The sequence below is a fragment of the Hypanus sabinus genome, chromosome 16 (genome assembly GCF_030144855.1).
Source record: "Hypanus sabinus isolate sHypSab1 chromosome 16, sHypSab1.hap1, whole genome shotgun sequence".
Lineage (NCBI taxonomy): Eukaryota > Metazoa > Chordata > Chondrichthyes > Myliobatiformes > Dasyatidae > Hypanus > Hypanus sabinus.
The window spans coordinates 68,197,675-68,225,134 of NC_082721.1; the positions used below are offsets into that span (position 1 = coordinate 68,197,675).

The 27,460-nt window shown below is 47.2% G+C and overlaps 1 long non-coding RNA gene across 1 annotated transcript in view; it reads right to left on the reverse strand.

The window, feature by feature from the left end:
• Positions 1-447: 447 nt before the first annotated feature.
• Positions 448-27,460, reverse strand: part of LOC132406406 (uncharacterized) — a 34,339-nt gene continuing 7,326 nt past the window's right edge. The window contains exons 2-3 of the long non-coding RNA XR_009516158.1: positions 3,416-3,563; positions 448-2,172 (exon numbers count right to left, since the gene is read on the reverse strand). This is a non-coding gene — a long non-coding RNA (uncharacterized LOC132406406). The remainder of the gene's footprint in view (positions 2,173-3,415; positions 3,564-27,460) is intronic.

The following is a 27,460-nucleotide window of genomic DNA, read 5'->3' on the forward strand; positions in this document are numbered from 1 at the left end:
TAATTACGATTTATAATTTAAATTTTTATTGTATTTACTTCGATTTGTACTTCAGGGAGCGCAAAGTGCAGAATAAAAAATATCGCTGTGATGATTGTATGCTCTTGTATCAATTGTTTGGAGACAATAAAAGGGTGGAAATGGCTGATATGAGAGGGCATAAGTTGAAGGTGACTGGAGGAAAGTATAGGGGGTGTCAGAGAGGTTTTTTTACACTGAGAGGGGTAAAGCCCTGCAACACACTCCGGGGTGGGGGTTAAAGCAGATATATTAGGGGCCATTTATGAGTCTCTTAGATAGGCACATGGACAGAAGAAAAATGGAGGTTATGTGGGAGGGCAGGGTTAGATTGATAGGAGAGGAGTTTAAGCAACATCGTGGGCCGTAGGGCCTGTATTATGTTGTCCTATTCTGTATTTTATGTTCGCCTGCCTGAGATCAGCCTGCCCTCGTATTGCGGCGAGCATTCGGTCCGTGATGACAGACGAGAAGAACTCGTCTATCTCGAGCCCAACAACAGACAGAGCGCCATCACTCGGTGAGAACCCACTCAGCAACATACAGATGCAGGGGAGGTGATTATTACGTACCCCAGTCACAGTCTGGGTGACCCACAAACACACAAGCGAACAACTGTATAACCTGAGCTAAAATAAATGAACTTGAACGTGAACACATTTCAACACAAGATCAATAAGTAGCGCCGGCCACTGGGAATGCTGAGGTGAGTTGTTGGCCACTCTGCCCCCACCTGAGGGATCAGCCCTCCCCAGCAACCCCAGAGTCCACAACAAAGTTCAAAAGTCCCGATGGTGGTCAACACAGCCACCTGGAGCACTGGCAGTGTCTGTAGCTCCCCCCCCCCCCCCCCCCAGGAGAGGCACTGTTTAGTGAGGCAAGAGGCAGGGCCCCGGAGTGTCACTTCCTTCCTTCAGCCTGGCAGAGGGCCGATATGGTGCCAGCCGGTCCCAGTGCAGTACGACTGCCTTCCACTGCTCAGGCCACTGCATCCGGTATACCACATCGGAGATGCAGACCTCTCCCCCCCCCCCACCCCCACCACTTCCAGTGGCTTCCACGCTTGGGGGATAGTCTCTCCTTCTGAGTGTGGGGCAGTAGACCTGTACTGGGGCCCCCACCAGGTACCACTGCATGGGTGCCCTAGACTGGCGTCCCGCCTGCACCCAGGCCAATAGAAGCGTCCCCGCAGCTTGTCCAACGTCTTTGCGGCCCTGAAGTGGCCAGTCCTGGTGGCCCCTGGTTCTGCTGTGTTGCGTTGGCTGTTGTGGGGTGTACTGCACAGCAGAGGGCCGTGGTGAGACTGGTGGTGGTTGGTGCAGGACCCAGCTGGTCCTCTTCCTGGAGCTGCCCTGCCGGAGAGCACCAGCTTCGGCAACAAGCACGTCCACATGGGTCCCTGGCAAGACAGCACGTCCAGGCCAATGATGCAGATGTTCTGGATGTTGGCTAGGCATACCTCGTGCTCCACTGGGCTTTTCCCCTCTACGACACGCAGTCATCTCTTCCCTTGCATCACTGCACAGTTGCCGGGGACCATAACCCGCCGGACTGCCCAGTTCCCAGGCTCTCCCAGTGAGTCGGCATCCAAACTCTGGGAGCACGGCCTGGGGTGCGGAGGAGACTCAGCCCCAGGGTCTGAAGGTCTTCCATCCAATGTCGTAGCTCTTCAATCTTCTGTCCGTTTCTAATCCCACTTCTGACGCCAATGTGGCGAGCATTCTGTCCACGATGACAGAGAAGAGCTCGTTTAACTCAACTGCCATCTTTATTGTGACAAGCAGCAGCTCAGTCACATACAGATTGGGGAGGGGATTATGATGCACCCTGGTTACAGTCAGGGTGACCCACGAACCTGAGCTAAAATGTAACAATTAATGAAACTGAACATCTCACCATAATTCCACAAGCGCATTTTGAAACGGGAACAGTACGCAGCGCTGGCCACTGGGAACGTCGGTGTGAGCTGCCGACGTCGCACCGGAGCGCCACGGTATTGGACGTGGAATGATGATACAGGAAAGGAGCCAGACGCCGGACGGTGCAGGGCTTGCCATCGTTTTGCTTCAGAGCAGTATCCTAAATGCAAGACGCTGGAAATCCAGAGCAGCACACACAAAATGCTGGAGGAACTCAGCGGGTCGGGCAGGATCTCTGGAAATAAATAAACAGTTGACGTTTTGAACTGAATTGAATTGACTTCATTTCTTACATCCTTCACACACATGAGGAGTAAAAATCTTTACATTATGTCTCCCTCTAAATGTCCAATGTGCAATTTACAGTAATTTGTAATAAATAGTATGTACAACAGGACAGTCAATATCACATAGAAACGCAAATTAATCAGTCTGATGGCCTGGTGGAAGGCGTTGTCCTGGAGTTAGTTGATCCTGGCTTTGATGCTGCGGTACCGTTTCCTGGATGGTAGCAGCTGGAACAGTTTGTGGTTGGGGTGTCTCGGGTCCCCAGTGATCCTTTAGGCCCTTTTAACGCACCAGTCTCTATAAATGTCCTGAATAGTGGGTAGTTCACATCTACCGATGCGCTGGGCTGTCCGCACCACTCTCTGCAGAGTCCTGTGATTGAGGGAGGTACAGTTCCCGTACCGGGCAGTGATGCAGCCAGTCAGGATGCTCTCAATTGCGCCCCTGTAGAAAGTCCTTAGGATTTAGGGACCCATACAAAACTTCTTCAACCATCCAAGGTGAAAGAGGTGCTGTTGTGCTTTTTTCAGCACACAGCCAGTATGTGCAGACCACGTGAGATCCTCGGTGATGTGTATACTGAAGAATTTAAAGCTGTTCACCCTCTCAACCCCAGATCCATTGATGTCTATAGAGATAAGCCTGACTCCATTCCTCCTGTAGTCCACAACCAACTCCTTTGTTTTTGTCTATAGAGGTTAGCCTGACTCCATTCCTCCTGTATTCCACAACCAGCTCCTTTGTTTTTGCAACATTGAGGAGAAGTTGTTCTCTGACACCACTGTGTCAGGGTGATGACTTCTTCTCTGTAAGTTGCCTCATTATTATTTGAGATTAGGCCAATCAATGCCGTATTTTGGACTGAGACTGTAACCCTTCATCAAAACTGGAAAGCAAATGGGAAAAGCCAGAATAAGAAGGTGGAGGGGGGAAGGAGAAGGAACACAAGCTGGCAGGTGAGACCAGGTGAGGGGGAAAGTGGCTGGGTGAAGGGGGGGATGAAGTGAGAAGCTGGGAGGTGAAAGGTAGAAGAGGTAAAAGGCCAAAACAGGAGGAATCTGATAGGTAATGGACAGATGAGGAGACAGTTAACAGGCAAGCTAGAATGGAGAAAGGGAGAAGTCAGGAAGGGTTGAGAAATTACTAGCAGTTAGAGAAATCAGCGTTTATGCCATCAGATTAGAACGTACCTGGATGGAATGTGAGGTGTTGCTCCTCCAACCTTAGTAGACATATTGGAATGGGAAGTCAGATTGAAATGGGTGGCCGCTGGGAGATCCTGCCTTTTGTGGTGGTATCATAGCTTTAAGTTTACAAATCAGTTGCAATACGGCAGGCCTGCAAAAAGGCAATATACACGTGTGACCCACTCTGAACCTGTAGATAAGCAGTACAATAACTGACAGGGATTTGTGCTGGAATAGAATAGGGGAGACTTCTAACACACTGTGAAAAAACCTGTGGGGTTAGCTAGATTTATAATCTGACTCCCGAGCATATATCAAGCAGTGAAACTCTGAGACTCGTGAAACGAATACTTCCTTCTGTTTATATCACTTGACCTTGAAGTGTATTCAGTTTATGCAATGGGAGAGATCCATGGTCAGTACTAGAGATCCTGACATTATTTACACCAACTGCTAGCAAAATTCTGCATCCTTTCATCGCTAAATATATATACTGTTTACTGTAGCTAACACCTGAGCTGTTTTGAGGATCCCATTTTGTCCATCACAGCTGATTCACATGCAGGTTCAGTTTTCTATATCATGTGTACATCGAAACACACAGAACTCAACAAAACCGACATACGAAGCAACAACAGCGAAATAATCGCCATTCTTCCCACCCTCACACATAAACAATCCTCTAACACCAGAACAGACCATCTTCTTTGGTGGACTCGTGGATTTGCAGACACTGCGCCCCGACTTCGCCAGGCGACTTGCAGAGATTGGCAGACCTGGGCTCTGACCTCGCCAGGCGACTTGCAGAGATTGGCAGACACTGCGCCCCGACCTCGCCAGGCGACTTGCAGAGATTGGCAGACCTGGGCTCTGACCTCGCCAGGCGACTTGCAGAGATTGGCAGACACTGCGCCCCGACTTCGCCAGGCGACTTGCAGAGATTGGCAGACCTGGGCTCTGACCTCGCCAGGCGACTTGCAGAGATTGGCAGACACTGCGCCCCGACTTCGCCAGGCGACTTGCAGAGATTGGCAGACACTGCGCCCCGACTTCGCCAGGCGACTTGCAGAGATTGGCAGACACTGCGCCCCGACCTCGCCAGGCGACTTGCAGAGATTTGCAGACACTGCGCCCCGACTTCGCCAGGCGACTTGCAGAGATTGGCAGACACTGCGCCCCGACTTCGCCAGGCGACTTGCAGAGATTGGCAGACACTGCGCCCCGACCTCGCCAGGCGACTTGCAGAGATTGGCAGACACTGCGCCCCGACCTCGCCAGGCGACTTGCAGAGATTGGCAGACACTGCGCCCCGACCTCGCCAGGCGACTTGCAGAGATTGGCAGACACTGCGCCCCGACCTCGCCAGGCGACTTGCAGAGATTTGCAGACACTGCGCCCCGACTTCGCCAGGCGACTTGCAGAGATTGGCAGACACTGCGCCCCGACTTCGCCAGGCGACTTGCAGAGATTGGCAGACACTGCGCCCCGACCTCGCCAGGCGACTTGCAGAGATTGGCAGACACTGCGCCCCGACCTCGCCAGGCGACTTGCAGAGATTGGCAGACACTGCGCCCCGACCTCGCCAGGCGACTTGCAGAGATTGGCAGACACTGCGCCCCGACCTCGCCAGGCGACTTGCAGAGATTTGCAGACACTGCACCCCGACCTCGCCAGGCGACTTGCAGAGATTGGCAGACACTGCGCCCCGACCTCGCCAGGCGACTTGCAGAGATTGGCAGACACTGCGCCCCGACCTCGCCAGGCGACTTGCAGAGATTGGCAGACCTGGGCTCTGACCTCGCCAGGCGACTTGCAGAGATTGGCAGACACTGCGCCCCGACCTCGCCAGGCGACTTGCAGAGATTGGCAGACCTGGGCTCTGACCTCGCCAGGCGACTTGCAGAGATTGGCAGACACTGCGCCCCGACTTCGCCAGGCGACTTGCAGAGATTGGCAGACCTGGGCTCTGACCTCGCCAGGCAACTTGCAGAGATTGGCAGACACTGCGCCCCGACTTCGCCAGGCGACTTGCAGAGATTGGCAGACACTGCGCCCCGACCTCGCCAGGCGACTTGCAGAGATTGGCAGACACTGCGCCCCGACCTCGCCAGGCGACTTGCAGAGATTGGCAGACACTGCGCCCCGACCTCGCCAGGCGACTTGCAGAGATTTGCAGACACTGCGCCCCGACCTCACCAGGCGACTTGCAGAGATTGGCAGACACTGCGCCCCGACTTCGCCAGGCGACTTGCAGAGATTGGCAGACACTGCGCCCCGACCTCGCCAGGCGACTTGCAGAGATTGGCAGACACTGCGCCCCGACCTCGCCAGGCGACTTGCAGAGATTGGCAGACACTGCGCCCCGACCTCGCCAGGCGACTTGCAGAGATTTGCAGACACTGCACCCCGACCTCGCCAGGCGACTTGCAGAGATTGGCAGACACTGCGCCCCGACCTCGCCAGGCGACTTGCAGAGATTGGCAGACACTGCGCCCCGACCTCGCCAGGCGACTTGCAGAGATTGGCAGACCTGGGCTCTGACCTCGCCAGGCGACTTGCAGAGATTGGCAGACACTGCGCCCCGACCTCGCCAGGCGACTTGCAGAGATTGGCAGACCTGGGCTCTGACCTCGCCAGGCGACTTGCAGAGATTGGCAGACACTGCGCCCCGACTTCGCCAGGCGACTTGCAGAGATTGGCAGACCTGGGCTCTGACCTCGCCAGGCAACTTGCAGAGATTGGCAGACACTGCGCCCCGACTTCGCCAGGCGACTTGCAGAGATTGGCAGACACTGCGCCCCGACCTCGCCAGGCGACTTGCAGAGATTTGCAGACATTGCGCCCCGACTTCGCCAGGCGACTTGCAGAGATTGGCAGACACTGCGCCCCGACTTCGCCAGGCGACTTGCAGAGATTGGCAGACACTGCGCCCCGACCTCGCCAGGCGACTTGCAGAGATTGGCAGACCTGGGCTCTGACCTCGCCAGGCGACTTGCAGAGATTGGCAGACACTGCGCCCCGACTTCGCCAGGCGACTTGCAGAGATTGGCAGACCTGGGCTCTGACCTCGCCAGGCAACTTGCAGAGATTGGCAGACACTGCGCCCCGACTTCGCCAGGCGACTTGCAGAGATTGGCAGACACTGCGCCCCGACCTCGCCAGGCGACTTGCAGAGATTTGCAGACATTGCGCCCCGACTTCGCCAGGCGACTTGCAGAGATTGGCAGACACTGCGCCCCGACTTCGCCAGGCGACTTGCAGAGATTGGCAGACCTGGGCTCTGACCTCGCCAGGCGACTTGCAGAGATTGGCAGACACTGCGCCCCGACCTCGCCAGGCGACTTGCAGAGATTGGCAGACCTGGGCTCTGACCTCGCCAGGCGACTTGCAGAGATTGGCAGACACTGCGCCCCGACCTCGCCAGGCGACTTGCAGAGATTGGCAGACACTGCGCCCCGACCTCGCCAGGCGACTTGCAGAGATTTGCAGACACTGCACCCCGACCTCGCCAGGCGACTTGCAGAGATTGGCAGACACTGCGCCCCGACCTCGCCAGGCGACTTGCAGAGATTTGCAGACATTGCGCCCCGACTTCGCCAGGCGACTTGCAGAGATTGGCAGACACTGCGCCCCGACTTCGCCAGGCGACTTGCAGAGATTGGCAGACACTGCGCCCCGACCTCGCCAGGCGACTTGCAGAGATTGGCAGACCTGGGCTCTGACCTCGCCAGGCGACTTGCAGAGATTGGCAGACACTGCGCCCCGACTTCGCCAGGCGACTTGCAGAGATTGGCAGACCTGGGCTCTGACCTCGCCAGGCAACTTGCAGAGATTGGCAGACACTGCGCCCCGACTTCGCCAGGCGACTTGCAGAGATTGGCAGACACTGCACCCCGACCTCGCCAGGCGACTTGCAGAGATTGGCAGACACTGCGCCCCGACCTCGCCAGGCGACTTGCAGAGATTGGCAGACACTGCGCCCCGACCTCGCCAGGCGACTTGCAGAGATTGGCAGACCTGGGCTCTGACCTCGCCAGGCGACTTGCAGAGATTGGCAGACACTGCGCCCCGACCTCGCCAGGCGACTTGCAGAGATTGGCAGACCTGGGCTCTGACCTCGCCAGGCGACTTGCAGAGATTGGCAGACACTGCGCCCCGACTTCGCCAGGCGACTTGCAGAGATTGGCAGACCTGGGCTCTGACCTCGCCAGGCAACTTGCAGAGATTGGCAGACACTGCGCCCCGACTTCGCCAGGCGACTTGCAGAGATTGGCAGACACTGCGCCCCGACCTCGCCAGGCGACTTGCAGAGATTTGCAGACATTGCGCCCCGACTTCGCCAGGCGACTTGCAGAGATTGGCAGACACTGCGCCCCGACTTCGCCAGGCGACTTGCAGAGATTGGCAGACACTGCGCCCCGACCTCGCCAGGCGACTTGCAGAGATTGGCAGACACTGCGCCCCGACCTCGCCAGGCGACTTGCAGAGATTGGCAGACACTGCGCCCCGACCTCGCCAGGCGACTTGCAGAGATTGGCAGACACTGCGCCCCGACCTCGCCAGGCGACTTGCAGAGATTTGCAGACACTGCGCCCCGACCTCACCAGGCGACTTGCAGAGATTGGCAGACACTGCGCCCCGACTTCGCCAGGCGACTTGCAGAGATTGGCAGACACTGCGCCCCGACCTCGCCAGGCGACTTGCAGAGATTGGCAGACACTGCGCCCCGACCTCGCCAGGCGACTTGCAGAGATTGGCAGACACTGCGCCCCGACCTCGCCAGGCGACTTGCAGAGATTTGCAGACACTGCACCCCGACCTTGCCAGGCGACTTGCAGAGATTGGCAGACACTGCGCCCCGACCTCGCCAGGCGACTTGCAGAGATTGGCAGACACTGCGCCCCGACCTCGCCAGGCGACTTGCAGAGATTGGCAGACCTGGGCTCTGACCACCGGGCCTCCACTGGATCTCTGATTGCCCTTCCGGTTTTGATCCAGACCTCCGATCAGCCCTCGGGCTTCGACCTTCGGTACCATGGATGATGACGAACGAGAACCCGGCACGACGGCCCGAACTCCAGGCCTCGAACGCCGGACTTACCGAGGATGAGGCCCCAGTTGTGTGCAGCTGGCCACGCCCTCACTGCTGGCCTTCAAACCTGGACCGGAGGCTTAGACTCTGAGCTGCCCTCCAAGTCCCCTACATCTCTGTCCCTTCACCTAAACCTAACCCCAAGGACTCAAGCATGTTGCCACAGGTGAATGACGGAGAGCATTCTAATTGGCTGGTACGGAGGCAGCAACGCACGGAATGGGAAGAGCTGCAGGATATGGTAAACTCAGCCGGCTCCATGATGGGCACTAGCCTCCCCACCACTGAAGACATCTTCAACTGAAGATGCCTCAAGAAGGTGGCTTCCATCATTAAGGACCCTTGCCACCCAGGACATGCCCTCTTTTCACTGCTACAATCAGGGAGGAGGTACAGAAGCCTGAAGGCACACACTCAGCGATTCAGGAACAGCTTCTTCCCCTCTGCCAACAGATCCCTCAATGAGCATTGAATCCACGACCATTACCTCACTTTTTTGCTTTTTGTTTTGCACTAATTGTTTATTTTTTCAATTTTAATGTCATAGTTTTTTTTATTTATAGCACTGTACTACTGCTGTAAAACAACAAACTTCACGACATATGTCATTGATAGATGAGAAGTCACCTTCAGCAAAGGTGGAAGAACAAATCCCATCCTCAAAAACAAGCGTAGACATGCAAACGAGACGGTGGGCCACATCAGAAACCACTCCATGTCTGTCAGCATTTCCTTTCCATCAAGTAACATCCTGGCATCAAAACCTCCATTGGAGAATTGTCACCATGCACCCAGTAATCCTGGCAAATGTGCTTCCTTCCACAATTCCAAGACACTGAAAGCCCCACTCAGATACAAGAGCTTCTACACATGCTGGAAATCTTAAGCATAACACACTAAATTAGAGGACCATAGCAAATTTGGTGGCATCTATGAAGGAAAATAAACAGTCATGCTTAAGGCTGCTTTCATTATTCTCTACCAGATATGCTGCCTGACTTGGGAGTTCCTCCAGCGCCTTTCTTTCTGTGTATTGCTCAAGATTTACAGTATTTGCATAATTTTCTGTGTCTCCCTTTTGCTGCTCCACTATGAAGGCTCTTCAAAGGATGTCTTCAAAAGAAGTTTTCCTCCTCTCTTCAACGGGAGTTCTGCAAGACCCTCTCTCCCTTCTCCCAACCTGTGATCTCTGCAGTCTTGATGAAGTGTCTTGGCCCAAATCATTGGCTGTTTATTCCCCTCCATTGGTGCTGCCTGACCTGCTGAGTTCCTCCAGCATTTCGTGTGCTGGCCAAAATCTCTGCTGTTTAACACACACAAAGTGCTGGAAAAACTCAGCAGGAGAGGAATAAACGGGTGATGTTTCGGGTCGAGACCCCTCAGCAGGGCTAGAAAGGAAGAGGGAAGAGGGTGAAGGGGAAGGAGTACAAGTTGGCTGCTGTTAGGTGAGGGGAAAGGTGGGTGGGTTGAAGTGAGAAGCTGGGGGGAGATAGGTGAAAGCGATAAAGGGCTGAAGAAGGATAGGAGAGGAGAGTAGACCATGGGAGAAAGGGAAGGTGGAAGAACACCAGAGGGGGGCAAGGAGAAGAGGAGCGTAAGAGAGGAAATGGAAAAAGAGGGAAGGCAGAGTGGGAGAAATTACCAGGTTAGATAAATTGATGTTCGTGCCTTCAGGTTTTTATGCGTTATCTGGATTTGATAATACAGTACTTTTATATATTGTGTTATTATAGTCTAAGATAACAGGTAGGTGGGCAAGATTCCAAAAGTGGCCCCATGCAATGCTCTCTGGTCTGGTGAGCATACTGACCAGAAAGTCTTGCCTTTCCTACGTAGTGCGAAGGAGGTAGCTGTGGAATATAAACGAAAGCAGTAAAAACATCTCCTATTTACATAGTGCCATTATCGTAGCCAGCACATTACAAAGCAGATCATGAGGGTGTTATCAGTCCTCTAATTGATATAATTATGTATGTATTCACATATGGCAAGATAGAGTAAGGTTGATTGCAAAAACCATAACAGTTATTAGCCTGCCAACCCTTTCTTGTGAATGCACTTGTTTGTTTTTGCAGTTACTGCCTTGGATAAGTGAATGAACCATAAAAGACAGACAAAGAGAGCCATAGGGGTAACATTAGAAGGAGGGAAAAGGAAACCTTCTGGGTTTTGACTTTAACCACTGAATGGCTGAACAAGGAGTTTAGGACCTCTAAGCTAACGACCCAATGCCTTAGTAATCTGGCAAATCCAGGAGGTTGAATAATGATCCAGGAGGTTGAACCATGCAATAAGGACACCAGTGAGTGAGCAGTCAATTTGGAATCACACCCAGATACAGAAAATGGTGAGGAGATGGAGAATGGTCCCACTGTGGTTTTGAATGAGAAATAATTCTTGTAATATTGGAGCAGTGAGGTAGTTAAGTACAATGGATATTAGTTTAAAGTGTGATTTATTGATCACGTACAGTGAAATGCATCAATTGTCTTAACATAAGCTACACAGCTAGGGACGTGCTCGGGGCAGCCCGCATGTCTCGCCACAAATTCTGGCACCAACATAGCATGCCCAAAGTGTTCAGCAGGACAACAGAGAACGCAATGAACAATGCAACAACAGCGAAACAAGTCTCTTTCCTCCCCCTCCAACACACACACACACACACACACACACACACACACACACACACACACACACACACTCACACACACACATACACCACACACACATACACCACACACACTCTCTCTCACACACACACACACACACACACACACACACACACTCATACACACACACACACACACACACACACACACACACACACACACACACACACACACACACACACACACACACACACACACACACACCCCAATTATCCCAGTACCCATGGCTTCAACCCCATGATTTCCCTAAAAATTGTACTTTGATCCTGCAGGTATTGAACAGAATACAAATAGTTCCTCACAAGCAAGAAAACCCAGGCTAAACCAGTGTGCAGGTCACCATCGTCATTTAATCATTGGCTTATAGCTTAGAGCAATCCTGGGTCACATTCCTTCACTCCAAATAGGATTAAAGGTGCAAAAGAGGTTTAGAAAGCTAAAGTGCATTTTGTATACAATAATGATCCATTTGTCCAGTCATGCTCATCAAAGTGCTGGCCTGAAAGAGTTGCCTTCATGTGGTAAGAAGGAAGGAGAAGGGATTTCTTTAGCTAGAGGGATAATAAATCAGTCCTGATGGAATGACAGAGCAGACTTGATGGGCTGAATGGCCTAATTCTGCTCTTGTGGGCTACATATCTGAAGTGATGCACACCGGTTAACTTCTCCACTGAGCCCATCTTTCTGTTTCAAGCAAGCGAGCAGTGAACGATTCTCCTGACAGCTGCAACTTGTGTGTGGATCTGCCCATTGGGACGCGATGCAATTTCTCACATTACCCACAAAATGCCAAAGAAATGAAGAGGTTTTTTAATCAGATTACAGTGTTTTACTCAGCTGCTGTACTGCACCGCCAAAAATAGCCGTTGCGGATTATTTCACAAAACCCCCGTTTTCAGAGCAATGCAAGTATAAACGCCAGGTCACAAAAATGTTTGTTTTATTGGAACAGGAGCTCTGCACTGAGGTTTGTAGCAGTTTAATTCACAAGGATCTGGATCTGAAGGGAAAATGAGTTCCCCAGTTCCTGCAGCATCTATGGAGAAGAACAGTCAGTGTTTTGGGTCGAGATCCTTCACCTGCACCAGAAAGGGGGGAGTTAGAATTCTGGCTACTTCACTAACACCCCCTTCCCCTCCTTCCTTTCCAGTCCTAATGAAAGGTAGCCTGAAACATTGTCTGTTTTCTCCCTTCCATGGATGTTGAATGACCCGCAGAGTTCCTCCAGCTCTGGGTTTCCAGCTTCTGCAGAATCTCTCGTGTTCATGATTTCTGCATTTGCTGTCCTGCAGGTGCTCTGGCATTTTGGACCAGTTGGTCTGACCCAGTGCCACCGTGTTCTAGAAATGCCCGCTCTTTTCATTTCCACTTCAAAGACTCAGAGCCGCTTTTCTACAGCGGCTTAAATTCAATTTTTCCTCAATCTTTGATTCAGGTAGTGGGCATTTGCAGCTTCAGACGTTGTCACAGTACATCTGGTCGCATAAAATGGAAAGGGTTCTGTTCTTCAGATGTGCCTGGCACTTTGAAACTTTGAACGCATCGTGGTCGAGATTCAATGCAATGGTTTAAAATAGCTTCCACTTTTATTTTAGCCAACAAAATCTACAAGATGTGAAATTGATGTACCATAAGATCTAGGAGCAGAATTGCGGCCATTCGGCCCATTGAGTCTGCTGCCATGGCTGATTTATTATCCTTCTGAACCCCATTCTCCTGCCTTCTTCCAATAACCTTTGACCCCCTTACTGATCGAGAAACCACTCAGGTTAGGTTTTATCACCTGTGGCAGGTTGACTGATTTCAGCAACCAAGTTAACTAATTGTGGTCTACCTCAACTTGGACGGGGAAGAGAATCGGCCATGTTTTATATTACTTTGATGACAATATTCAGTAGCATGGAGACAACCACTCTACAACGAGTCTCTGAATAAGTAAATATACTGTTTTTCATTTATAGGATTATGGCAATTCCTTTCCTTCCACAGATGCTGAGTTCCTCCGGCAGACTGTTTATTGCTCCAGATTCCAGCATCTGCCGTCTCCGTGTCTCCTTCAGGCTGTGCGTTCTTCATTTTAGCCACTTTCTGGGCGAAAATGATCTTCCTTGAAATTCCACTAATTTGTCTTTAGTAAATCAAAACCATGGTACTAACATGGTTAGAGCATTGGCTGATTGATGAGAGGCAGTGAGTGGGAATAAAAGGATCCTTGTCTGGTTGGCTGCCAGTGACGAGTGGTGTTCCACAGGGGTCAGTGTTGGGACCGCTTCTTTTTATGCTGTGTATCAATGACTTCGATGATGGAATAGATGGCTTTGTTGCCAAGTTTGTAAATGATTCGAAGACTGGTGGAGGGGCAGGTAGTGTTGAGGGAACAGGTAGGCTGCAGAAGGATTTACAAGATTAGGAGAATGGGCAAGAGAGTGGTGATTGAAATACAATGTTGGAAAATGTATGGCCATGCACTTTGGTAGTAGAAATAAATGTGCGGAATATTTTCTAAGCAGGCTGAAAATCCAAAAAATTAAGGTGCAAAGGGACTTGGTTGTCCCTGTGCAGAACACCCTAAATGTTAACTTGCAGGTAGAGTCGATGGTGAGGAAGGTAAATGCAATGTTATCATTCATTTCAAGAGGTCTAGAATACAAGAGCAGGGATGTGATGCTGAGGCTTGATAAGGCACTGGTGAGGCCTCACCTTGAGTATTGCGAACAGTTCTGGGCCCCTCATCGAAGAAAAGATGTGCTGGCATTGGGGAGGGTCCAGGGGATGATTCCAGGAATGAAAGGGTTATCATACAAGGAATGTTTGATGGCTCGGGGTCTGTACACTCTAGAATTTAGAAGGATGAGGGGGGATCACATTGAAACCTTTCAGATGTTGAAAGGACTAGACAGAGTAGATGTTTCCCATGGTGGGGGGAGCCTAGGATAAGAGGATAGAAGAGCGTCCATTTAAAACAAAGACGTGGAGAAATTTCTTTAGCCAGAGGGTAGTGGACTTGTGGAATTTATTACCACAGGCAGCTGTGGAGGCCAGGTGGTTGAGTGTATTTAAGGCAGAGATTGATAGGTTCTTGATTGGACATGGCATCAAAGATTACAAGGAGAAGGCTGGGGAGTTGGGCTGAGGAGGGGGAAAAAAGCATCAGTGATGACAGAATGGTGGAGCAGACCCGATGAGCCAGATGGCCTAATTCTGCTCCTAGGTCTTATGGTCTTAGTTGTTTGTGTCAAATTAATTCAGTCAGGATTGTGCTAGGCAGCCCGTGAGTGTTGCCATGCCAACAGAGCATGCCCACAACTTACCAACCCAAACCTGTATGTTTTTGGAATGTTGATAGAAATCAGAGCATTTGGAGGAAACCCATGAGGTCATGGGAAGAACATGCAAACTCCTTGTAGACAGTTGTGCGAATTGAACCCAGTTTGCCGGCGCTGTAAACCGTTAAGCTAATCATTATGTTCCCACGTTCGCACTTCCCCCACCCCCATACTGCTGCTTCGCATACAGAGCAATTATGTTACCTTTCATCCTTAATCTATGACCTCTAGTTCTATTTTCATCCAGCCTCAGTGGAAAAAGCTTGGTTATATTAACCCTTTATATACAGCTCATAATTTTGTATACCTCTGTCAAATCTCCCCTCATTCTCTACGCTCTAGGGAATAAAGTCCAAGCCTATTCAACCTTTCCCTATAACTCAGATCATCAAGTCCCAGCAACATCCTTATAAATTCTCTCTATACTCTTTCAGTCTTATTGCTAACTTTCCTGTAAGTCGATGACCAGAACTGTACATGATACTCCGAATTCGGTCTCACACTGCTGACGCATGGCTGTGTTGCAGGATTCAGCTCAAACCATGTCATCGAGTTTGCGGATGACTGAACAGTGGCTAGCCTCCAACAATGATGATGAGTCAGAGTACAGAGAGGAAGTGGAGTGGCTGGTGGACTGGTGTGAGAAAACAACCCAAGTATGAACACAGGGAAGACAAGGGAAATCATATTGGACTACAGGAAGGTGCAGGTGTCCCATATCTCTCTGCGGATGCATGGCTCCTCTGTAGAGAGAGTTAAGTGCACCAAGTTCCTGGGAGTTTGCATCACAGATGATCTTACCTGGTCCCTTAATATCACCTCCCTGAACTAGAAGGCACAGCAGCATCTCCACTTCCTAAGGAGACTAAGAAAAGCAAGGCTCCCTTCCCATCTTAATTACATTTTATAGGAGTACCACAGAGATCTTCCTGACAAGTTGCATCTCCATCTAGTATGGGAGCAGCTGAGCATCAGACTGGAAATCCCTACTAAGACAGCGAGAACGGCTGAGAGGATCATAGGGGTGTCTGTACCATCTATCGGGGACACTGATCAGGAGTGCTGTGTACGTAGGGTCCTTCGTGTTATCAAGGAACTCACCCGTCCATCCAGCATCGTCTTTGACTTTCTACCATCAGGAGGAAACTCTGATACATAAAAGCAAGAATGGTAAGGATGGGAAACAGTGTCTTTCCTCAGGCACTAGCCTCCAAAGTGTCATTGGCTAATCTGTTCTGTACCTTCCAATATTTAATTTATGCACTTGTGTAATTCATCTGTAGATTTCATCCTTACTTTCGTAAGTTATTGTGTGCTTTGTGTGTCATGTATACAACTGTCCTTCACACTCTGGTTTGAAGAAACTTTGTCTTATTTGATGGTATAAATGACAATAAACTTGACCTGACCAACGTTTATGCAACTTAACCTCTCAACTCTTGTACTCAGTACTATGATTTATGAAGATCTACGTGCCAAAGGCATCTTGACTTTAACTTAAAGTCAAATTATCAAATTATACGTTGGAAGAGTATAATTCTGGAAACTGAATTTCTCTCATTAGACAATGAACTAATCAATGAGTTTCTGTGACTGGTAAGACAATAAGGCATAGAGCAGAATCATGCCATTTGGCCCATCGAGTCTACTCTGCCATTCTATCATGGCTGATTTGTTGTACCTCTCAACCCAATTCTCCCGGCTTCTTTCTGTGACCTTTGACCTCCTTACTAATCAAGAGTCTCTTAACCTCTGCTTTAAATACAGTATATACAATGACTTGGCCTCTGCAGCTATCTATGGCAATTCGACAGATTCACCACCCTCTAGCTAAAGAAATACCTCCTCATCTCTGTTATAAAGGGACTTCCCTGTATTGTAAACGGATGAATTCAAAGTAACAATTCCTGGTAGTTTTTTTGTAAGTTCGGAAACAAGAAGCATTATTCCTCTCATCTGACTCTGTTCATCTTGTGGGATGGGTAAGATATTTTTTCTCCTTTCACTGAAAACATTGACAAACGTTGTACAGATATACAGGCACTAGCTAGCAGAATGGCCTTGTCCAAGTTTGTCAGAAAGTCCAGTTAATCAAGGTCATTGAACTCTACTCTTTTGGCCTCAACATATTTGGTACAAAATTCAAAATTCCATTTCAGGAATCCAGGATAATGAAACAAGGCTTGACTACAACTTTGGCATGTGTTCGAATAGCATATCACTGCAGACTAGGCTGTTGAACTTCGGAACTTCCCGGTCTTTACAGCTTAATAGAACAAGAAAAAAATAGACCAAACATTTACTCAGTTGGTCATTGGAGAAGTCAATAGGTTTTGAAAAGAAAAGTGAACATTCCATCAAAGATTAGTCAATAAAAGTGATTGTTAATAACAATAAACTTCCAATTAATTCCTTTTAGGGCCACCACTATCGTATGATCCCATCTGTTGGAAAATAACCAAATCATGAGAAGAGTGTTGTATAAATATAAAATTGACTGTTCTCTGCACAGGCATTAGAGAAAATCAATGTTCCTTTAATGCAATTCCAACATTAATAATCCTCACTGTGGCTCAATCCTTGCAGTTAAGAATGTTGAAGAGCAGAAGGTACACACTATTCCAGTATGAGCCTGTGCAGGGATTCAGAAATATTGTGGGATTAGGGGATTGAGTAGACATTGACAATATATTGGGTACCTTATGCACATTACAGCCATGAAGTTGTAGTTACTTAGGGACTGAATATTCTAGGTATTAGATTGGGTGAGAGTCAAGCTACTTTTGGCCTGCATGGTGTTGAGTTTCTTGAGTTTTGTTGGCCCAACCAGCATCCAGCGGAATATCTGATCGAACTGCAGGATGCTTCATTTAGATGGTGGAAATGGTTTGGAGTGGCTGGTGCTGAGTCAGTTACACCAGGATCTCCAACCTCAGAGCTGCTCTTGTAGTCCAAGTATTTATTTGGCTGGTGTATGTGAGCCACTGATCAAGTGTGCCCCGAGATATTTGTGGTAGAAGATTTGCCAATGGTAATACCATTGAATGTCAAGAGCAGATTAACACCACCACTCCAGACAAAAGCAATGTGGTGTACAAGATCACTTGCAGAGATTGCAACAAGAACAGTCAGCCAGATAGGATGGAAACTCTCAACTTGTTTACGGGAACACAAACTGGAGGTATGGAGACATGATCCACCGTTGTTGATCTAGGTGCATGAAGACCGAGAAGAGCACCACTCTAACTGGGACACTGCCGAGGTTCTGGTGCAGGCAAACACAAAGCGGACATGGGAATTTTGAGAAGTGTGCTTCTCCTCTGATAACTCTATAAGTTTATTGAAATAAACCCCATCTATGAACCTCTAAGAGCCAAAGAATCATGAGCCAACAGAATTCAAAGGTGAGGAGAAGGGATAGCCAATCAGGACTGAGGCCAGTGAATGGGAACGTCTTTATGAATGTGAGAAATATCAACAACAGAGCACTGAAGATGTCAGCTTCATAGACGATGAAATGTCTGCAAGCTAATTGCCAAGCTGGGTGAATCCCACAATATCAAATGCCTTAACCTGAGCTACCAGTATTCTAAACACTAGACTCTCTTTTGTTGGTGTTGGCACATGAGTGGTATGTGAGTTACTTCCCACTTGTCAGGCCATTCCAGAACGTTGTCTAAATATTGAAGTGGCGTATCACAATATAAATATTTTAACCCATGAATCAAATGTCATAGCCCAGTTTGATAGGGCTTAAAATGACATTGGAAAAATAAAGTTATCCAATGTTCCCTAGATGTACTGGGGCACACCCACAGTTACCACTAGCCTGGTTCAACTTAATTAAGTAAATTAATAAAACTGATCTGGAGTTTTGTCCAGACTTGCAAGATAGTGCTTAACTGATCTTTAACAAGGGATAAATTAAGTTACCTGAATACACAAGGTAGAACTGTGACAGCAAGAGAAAACAAATCTCTGCAAAGAAAATTGGATGAATCATACACTATTCTTTATTCTGCACAGACACAGGCAGCAATCACTCAGATTCAGGTGTATTTATCACGTGTTAACAACCAACACACCAAGGAGGTGCTGGGGAGCAGCCCCCACGCATCACCACATTCTGGTGCCAACATAGCTTGGCTACAATGTTCTGCTGTGCATCAGTAGGTTGTAGGTTCCCTCTCTTGGGACTTCAAAGCAGTTTCTAGGCTGATACACCCGTGTGGTTATGAGGGGACACAATGATGACATGGGACAAAGTGGTGAAGCATTTGGACCCATGGATGCATAATCCTAAATTTAATGGATTGTTTATAACAAGAAGCACATCTGGGTAAACATTACAAACCTTTGTTTAACTTTCATTTTAACCTGCAGTTCATCCCCTTAGAGTCACGGAACCATAGAGCATTACCTGACACTGGCACCACCCTCTGAGTGAAAAATTCCCCTTTCGGGTTCCCTTCAAATCTTTCACCTTTACCCTATGACCTCTAATTCTAGTCTCACCTCACCTGAAGGAGAAAGGCCTGCATGCATTTACCCTATCTACACCCCTCATAATGTCATTTACTTCTATCAAACCTCCCCTCATTCTCCTGTGCTCCAGTGAACAAAATCCTAACTATTCAACCTTTCTGTAAAACTCCAGTTCTCAAGTTCCAGCAACACCCCTGTAAATTTCCTCCGTACTCTTTCAATCTTATTGATACCTCTCCAGTAGGAAGGTGACCACATCCGCACAAAATACTCCAAGTTATGCCTCATCAATGTCCTCTACAATTTCGGTGTAACATCCCAACCCCTGTACTAAATACATTGATCTATGAAGGCCAGCATGCAAAGGGCTGTCTTCGCAACCCAATCTACCTGTGACAGCACTTTCAGAGATTTATGGATCTGCATTCCAGGATCCGTAAAGCACTTCTCATCGAGGGTACCTCCAAAAGGCCAAGACTCAAAAAGGGCAGCATCCATCACTAATGTCCTAGGACATGCTTTTTTCTCATTACTACCACCACGGAGAGGTACAGCAGCCTCAAGACACACACTCAACATTTCAGGAACAGCTTCTTCCCTTCCGCCATCAGATCTCTGAAGGAACAATGAACCCATGTACACTAACTCAATGTGTTTGCTTTCTTTGTGCACTGTTAATTACATATATATATCCCAGAGAAAGAAAAGCGAAGAAGTAAAGTAAAAGAGACGTGGTTTGTTCCTTCAAAGCCTTTTCCACTAATGAAAATGTAACGTGGTAATCCAGATTACCATATCGGGATCATTTTACATGCCATTTGGGAAACTATTTATCGAAATCACATTAAGCAGGTAAACAGACCCTAGTGTTAACAATGCTTTATTTCATAAAATACTGCAGCATGACCTTCTGGCTGGGTTAATACTGTCATTGTCTGTAAAAAAAGACTATCATTTCTATTTTCTTTCGAAACTGTTAGGATTGGAAAGCAGACTAACCATTCCAGGAAAACACGTTGACCATTGGCGTACATTCAAAGTCAAATGATAGATGTTTTTTTTTGGAAAATACGAGATTGTTGATGTACATGGGATCCAAATAACAAATGCCAATTAGTCATATGTGAGGTTCTACTGCTGCAGAAGAGTCTTCAGTTAACTGTGAGGGCCGAATTCATAATTTTGAACCAAACACTGAGACCGCATAAACTAAATCTGCTTCAAATTAGTGAAAGTTTTTCTGAGATACATTCGGTGATCAGTTTATTATGTCCACCTGAACACCTGCTCATTAATTTTATTTATATGTTGAGGTACAACATGGAGTGGTCCCTGGATTTCCATGCACTATAGAGTTTACAGAGAAAGGTGCAAATAAAAAGGACCATGCAGTGAGTGGCAGTTCTGTGGGTGAAAATGCCTTATTAAAGAGGAAAATCAGTGGAGAATGGCCAGACTGGTTCAAGCTGACAGGAAGGTGAAAGTAATTCAACCACACGTTACAACAGTGGTGTGCGAAAGAGCTTCTCTGAACACACAGCACGTTGAACCTTGACGTGGCTGGGCTGCAGCTGCAGAGGTCCACAAGCAAGTTCAGGAGGTATCTAATAAAGTGGCCACTCAGTGTATGTTCAGAATGAAGGTTTTGACCTTTTTTTTGAAAATCCTGAGATAGTTGGTGTACATGGGACCGTACTAACAATGACTAATTAGTTATACCAGAGGTTCTATTACTAAAGAAGTGTCGTCAGTTTACCTCATAAAATGTGACGGCCAAATTCAACTAATTTCTCAATTTGAATCAGGCACTGAGATTGCAAAAACTAAATCTGCTTTAAATTGGTGAAAGTTTGTCTTTCAAATAACCCAAACTCTTATAAGCAAATATGGCTTTCTTTGCTGAGGTCATTGGCCACCAAAGGACAATATTTATGCTTGACCTTTGTGTATGTCTGACTGATTAGAGTTCTCTTTGGCACTTTAACCATCTGCCTGATCTTTTCTCATTTAGATCATTTGCAAGCTGACCCAAGTTTGTGCTTTTACACTGATGGAACATTAATAATTTACTTACGGAATATTGCCATTTGATCCACCTTCTCAGTGCTGGCTTTCCAAAAACTCTTTCCAAATGAGGCACTCCTATTCCCCATGGTGCTGCCAATTATTTTTCATTTAGCACTTCAATCTTTAATGATCATTTGCAAAACCACGTGGCGGTTAATGATTCCAGTGCAAGAAGCTTAGACAGTAGGGATTCTTTTGCAAATGTCAGGAGGATTAAGAATTGTAGGAGACAGATTTAAGTTGATTGATGAGAGAGTGTGATGGTGCGGAGGGGCAAGAAGCAGAACTTCCTCAACCAAACAACTGCCCTGCATGGGAATACACCTCTGAACTGGTGACAGGGCACGTACTGGGTAGTGGGGATCCTTAATGATGGATGCTGCCTTCCTAAGGCACAGCTCCTTGTAGATGTCTTGGGTACAATGGAGACTGGTAACCGTGGAAGAGCTGACAAATTTTACAAGCTTCTGCAACTTATCTTGATCTTGACAGGGCAAACTTCACAGGGGAGGAGCTGGGTGCAACCTTCTTACAGATATCAGGTGTGGGTTTGAAGGTCTAAAATGTAATGATTACAGAATTCAACATGGCAGGTGGAGATTGCTCAAGGTCTGAATTTGCATTATTTCTATTGACAATGCACTTTGCTGTAAAGTTGTATTTGTGATTATATCAGAATGACAAAGGTGACGTTGTGTGAAGCTGACATTGAGCAGTTGTATCGCTGAGAAGTGAAGATTTTCAGCTGGGTTGTGTTAAGATTGTACGAACAACCATTTACATTTGCAGCTACAATTTGTCACCAGAAAAAACGCAACATTTAACATTACAGTGCTGCCTTGCGAGTCCAGTCAGAATAGAAGGCGTCTAACTCATTTCTGTGATGTTTCCAGTGAATTTGTCTTTGACTGGAGAAGGGCACCTTCTGCTTGTGACTGGGTGCTCTGCTTTCCAATCTTGTCCCAAGCACGGTAGATTCAAGAGATTCTGCAGACACTGGAAACCGGGAGCAACACACACACACGCGCAATGCAGGATGAACTGTGGGGAGAAATGCCCAGTCGATGTTTCGGGCCCAGGTCTTCAGCATTTTGTATGTGGGCTGGTAGTGAGTGTAGGCGGAGGGGTTGGAGTTGTTGAGAAGGTGAGGAAATGTAGAATTGGTGGGAAATGGGGATTGCTCTGTGAGGTAACTAGAACTGATAGGGGAGAAATGCTGTCTCTTTATGTCACAAGGATATAGAGAACTTATTCCATTGGTACTCTTCATTCATGACACAGAAATTTAATTCAAATACCACTAAAATGGATACCACAGAACTCTGGGTACATCGATCTCTTGGAAGAGGGGACTTTATCCTAACAGAAATTGAGTAAGATGTGCCAACGATGGTGATGTGGTCTAACCCTCCCTTCAGGGTCGGAGGGAGGGACCCACAGTAGGCGATGTCATCTTTAAAATGAAGTATTAAGCTAAGCCCTATCTTCACTTTCAAATGGATGTAAAGATCTCACAGTACTATTTTGAAAAGGGAGGGGCAGTTTTCTCTCACTTATAACCTGCTGGAGAGCACTAACAGGTTATTATAACAAAAACTTTGTGCCATCTTAAAAGTTTCTTCCCCGGGACAGTTAATCTGATCAACCATTCTAGTTACCCACCCACCCACCTCTACTACCCCCATCACTGCACTGTGAACACTTTAAAGCATTTTTTAAAGTGCTTTTTACATTGTAAATGCATGCCGGTATATATGAATGTATGCACATTTTATTTTATATCCTTATTTCCAGCACTATTTTTATATAATTCTTTATGACTGTTGAATGATTTTTGCTGTATGTCACACAAACACACCACAACAAGTTTGTAATACATGGAAATGTAAATGATGAATAAAGATGATCCTTGATGTCCATGTATATGATAAGAACAATGAGACTGCAAAAATACTTGATTGGTTATAAAGCACTTACCCCAAAGCCATAAAACTATAAGACCATAGGACATAGGAGCAGAATTAGCTCCACCAGTCCATCATGGCTGATTTATTATCCCTCTCAACCCCATTCTCCTATCTTCTCCCCATAATCTTTTACTAATCAAGAACCTATCAACCATTTAAATATACCCAAAACCCACAGCCGGTGACAATGAATTCCATAGATACTCTACCCTCTGGATAAAGAAATTCTTCCTCATTTCTGTTCTAAAGCTGTAGAACCCCAGCGTAGCAGTTAGCATTACAGCTCGGGATTCTCTGGAGTTCAGAGTTCAATTCTGGCGCCGACTGTAAGAGTCTCCGTACGTTCTCCCTGTGGTTTTCTCCTGGGTGTACTGGTCACCTCCCACAGTCCGAAGATGTACCGGGAAGGTTAATCGGTCAATAGACAATAGGTGCAGGAGTAGGCCATTCAATGTGATCATGGCTGATCATCCACAATCAGTACCCCGTTCCTGCCTTCTCCCCATATCCCTTGACTTTGCTATCTTTAAGAGCTCTATCTAACTCTTTCTTGAAAGTATCCAGAGAATTGACCTCCACTGCCTTCTGAGGCAGAGCATTCCATAGATCCACAACTCACTGGGTAAAAACGTTTTTCCTGAATTCCGTTCTAAATGGCCAACCCCTTGTTCTTAAACAGTGGCCTCTGGTTCTGGACTCCCCCAACATCGGGAACATGTTTCCTGCCTCTAGCGTGTCCAATCCCTTAATAATCTTATATGTTTCAATCAGATGCCCGCTCATCCTTCTAAATTCCAGTATATACAAGCCCAGTCGCTCCAAAATTTCAACATATGACAGTCCTGCCATCCTGGGAATTAAGATCGTGAACTTACGCTACACTCCGTCAATAGCAAGAATGTCCTTCCTCAAATTTGGAGACCAAAACTGAACGCAATACTCCAGGTCATTGTAAATCGTCCCGTGATTAGGTTAGGGTTGCTAAGGGTTGCTGGGTTGGCATGTCTCGAAGGGCCCAAAGGGCCCACTCTACGATTTATCACTCAACAAAATAAAAATGAAATTTTAAAAAATATTGTATAAGGAAAAACTTTTCAAATGAAGCTGATTCACCAGGGATTTGAAGTGACGGGAATGTACAGCCTGGTACTACTCTATGCGGGGCATTTGCCAGAATGTCACCTTAGGGATAGCTCATTTGAACTTGGTGACAAAGCTGTAGCCAGAGCAGCTGATGGTTAACCAGTAGCCACTTGCCATATTTGCACAGTCTCAGCTCCTTTTCCTGACGTTACTAGCACGTGGGGGGTTGGTCAGTCATTCATGCCCCGAATGCCAAAGGTGAAAGAGATCAGTATCATTTGCCGCATCGAAACATCGAAAATTGCTGAGAATTGTGCTGCTTTGTGTCAATGACCACCACAGTCTGTGGAGTGTACCAGGGTCAAGTGTCACTGTGCTTCTGGCGCCAATATAGCATGCCACAGTCACGGCCACACTTGCGGTCTGATTTGCCCAGTGAAAGGAACTTCCTAGGATGCAAACACAGAAGGATCACAGGTGATCATGCTAAAGAATTCAAACAGTGACTAAGATGACCTGGACCTCTTCTGGGGCAGGTGGGACCCGTACAAAAGGGACAGGTTGCGCTTGAATCTGAGGGGGATCAATATTCTTGTGGGCAGATTTACTAGAGCTGTCGGGAGTGGTTTAAACTGATATGGCAGGGGGATGGGAACCAGTCTGATAGAGCTGAGGATGAGCCAGCAGGTTTACACGTAGATGATAGATGTAACATGAATGTAAGGAAGGATTGGGTACAAATGCAGGCAGAGTAAAGAGTTAAATTATACCACAGAGGCAAAATTCTAAAAGGCGAAGAATGCAGGACTGAAGGTGCTGCATTTAAATGCACGTAGCATTCAGAATAAGGTGGATGAACTCGAGGTGCAATTAGAAATTGGTGGGTATAATGCTGTGGGCAACATTGAGTTGTGGCTGAAAGAAAGCCATAGTTGGGAAATTAACATCAAAGGATATACTTTGTATTGAAAGGACAGGCAGCAAGGCAGAGGCGGTGGTGTAGCTCTGATGGTAAGAGATGGAATTACATCTTTAGCAAGCGATGACATAGGGTCAGAGAATGTTGAACCTTTTTAAGAAACTACAAGGGTAAAAAACCATTATGGGAATCATTTATAGGCCTCCAAATAGTAGCCAAGATGTGGGGTTGAGATTGCACGTGGAGCTGGAAAAGGCATGTAAGAAGGGTAATGTCACAATTGCATTGGGGGTCTTCAATATGCAAGCGGATTGGGAAAGTAAGGTTGATGTTGGATGGCAAAAGAGGGGGAATTTGTTGAATGCATTTGAGAGTTTTTTAGAACAGCTTGTGCTTGAGCCTACTTGGGAAAAATCTTAAACTGGGAGTTGTGTAATAATCCAGATCTTATTGGGGAGCTTAATATAAAGGAACCCTTAGGAGACAGTGATCATAATAAATTCATACTGCAGTTTGAGAGAGAAAAGCATGTCAGAAGTATCAGTATTGCAGTAGAATAAAGGGAATTGCAGAGGCAAGAGAGAGGAGCTTGCCCAGGTGAATTGGAGGAAGATACTGGCAGGATAACAGCAGAAGTGATGGCTGAAGTTTCTGAGAATAGTCCACAGGGCAGGATAGATATGCCCCACAGAAGAAGTTCTCAAATGGCAGGGGTAGGCAACTGTGGCTGACAAGGGAGGTTAAGGACTGCATAGAGGCCAAGGCAGGGGCATGTGAGGTAGCAAAGGTAAGTAGGAAGTTGGATGATTGGGAAGCTTTTAAAATCCAACAAAAGGCAACTAAAAAGCTATAAGAAGGGAAAAAAATGAAATACGAGGGGAAACTAGACAATAATATACAGCAGGATACTATAAGTTTTTTCAGTTATATAAAGAGTAAAAGAGAGGTGAGAGTTGACATTGGACCACAGGAGAATGATGCTGGTGAGGTAGTAATGAGGGACAAGGAAAAGGCAGATGAACTTAATGGGTACTTTGCATCAATCTTCACTGTGGAAGACACTAGCTGTGGTCTGTGAGTGTCAGGGAGCAGGAGTGAGTGCCATTGCTATTACAAAAGAAAAGGTGCCAGGGAAACTGAAAGGTCTTAAAGTGGATAAGTCACCTGGACCAGAGGGACGACATCCCAGAGTCATGAGAGAGGTTGCTGAAAAGCTAAAGGATGCATTGGTCATGATCTTTCAAGAATCACTTGATTCTGGCATGGTCCCAGAGGACAGGAAGATTGCAAATGTCACTCCACTCTTTAAGAAGACAAAAGAATGGAAATTATAGACCAGTTAACCTAATCTCAGTGGTTGGGAAAGTGCTGGATTCTATTATAAAGGATAACGTTTTGGAGTACTTGGTGACTAATGATAAAATAAGTTGGTTTCAGCATGGTTTCTGTAAGGGGAAATCTTGCCTGACAAATCTGTTAGAGTTCTTCGAGGAAGTAACAGGCAGGGTAGGAAAAGGAGAGACAGTGGAAATCAGTTACTTTGATTTTCAGAAGGCATTTGATAAGGTGCCATATATGAGGGTGCTTAACAAGATAAAAGTGTTTAATTGGAGTAAGGGGAATTATGAGACTATCAGGCAGGAACTTGGAAGCTTAAATTGGGAACAGATGTTCTCAGGGAAAAGTATGGAAGAAATGTGGCAAATGTTCAGGGGATATTTATGTGGAGTTTTGCACAGGTACATTCCAATGAGACAGGGAAGTTATGGTAGGGTACAGGAACCGTGGTGTACAAAGGCTGTAATAAATCTAGTCAAGAAGAAAAGAAAAGCTTACAGAAGGTTCAGAGAGCTAGATAATATTAGAGATCTAGAAGATTATAAGGCTAACAGGAAGGAGCTTAAGAAGGAAATTAGGAGAGCCAGAAGGGGCCATGAGAAGGCCTTGGCGGACAGGATTAAGGAAGACCCCAAGGCATTTTACAAGTATGTGAAGGGCAAGAGGAAAAGTCATGAAAGAATAGGACATATCAAGTGTGACAGTGGAAGTGTGTATGGAACCGGAGGAAATAGCAGAGGTACTTAATGAATACTTTACTTCAGTATTCCCTATGGAAAAGGATCTTAGTGATTGTAGTGATGGCTTGCAATGGACTGAAAATCTTGAGCATGTACATGTTAAGAAAGAGGATTTGCTGGAACTTTTGGAAAGCACCAAGTTGGATAAGTCGCTGGGACCGGATGAGATGTACCCCAGGCTAATGTGGGAGGCAAGGGAGGAGATTGCTGAGCCTCTTTCGATGATCTTTGTATCACCAATGGGGACAGGAGAGGTTCTGGAGGATTGGAGGTTTGAGGATGTTGTTCCTTTATTCAAGAAAGGGAGTAGAGATAGCCCAGAAAATTATAGACTAGTGAGTCTTACTTCGGTGGTTGGT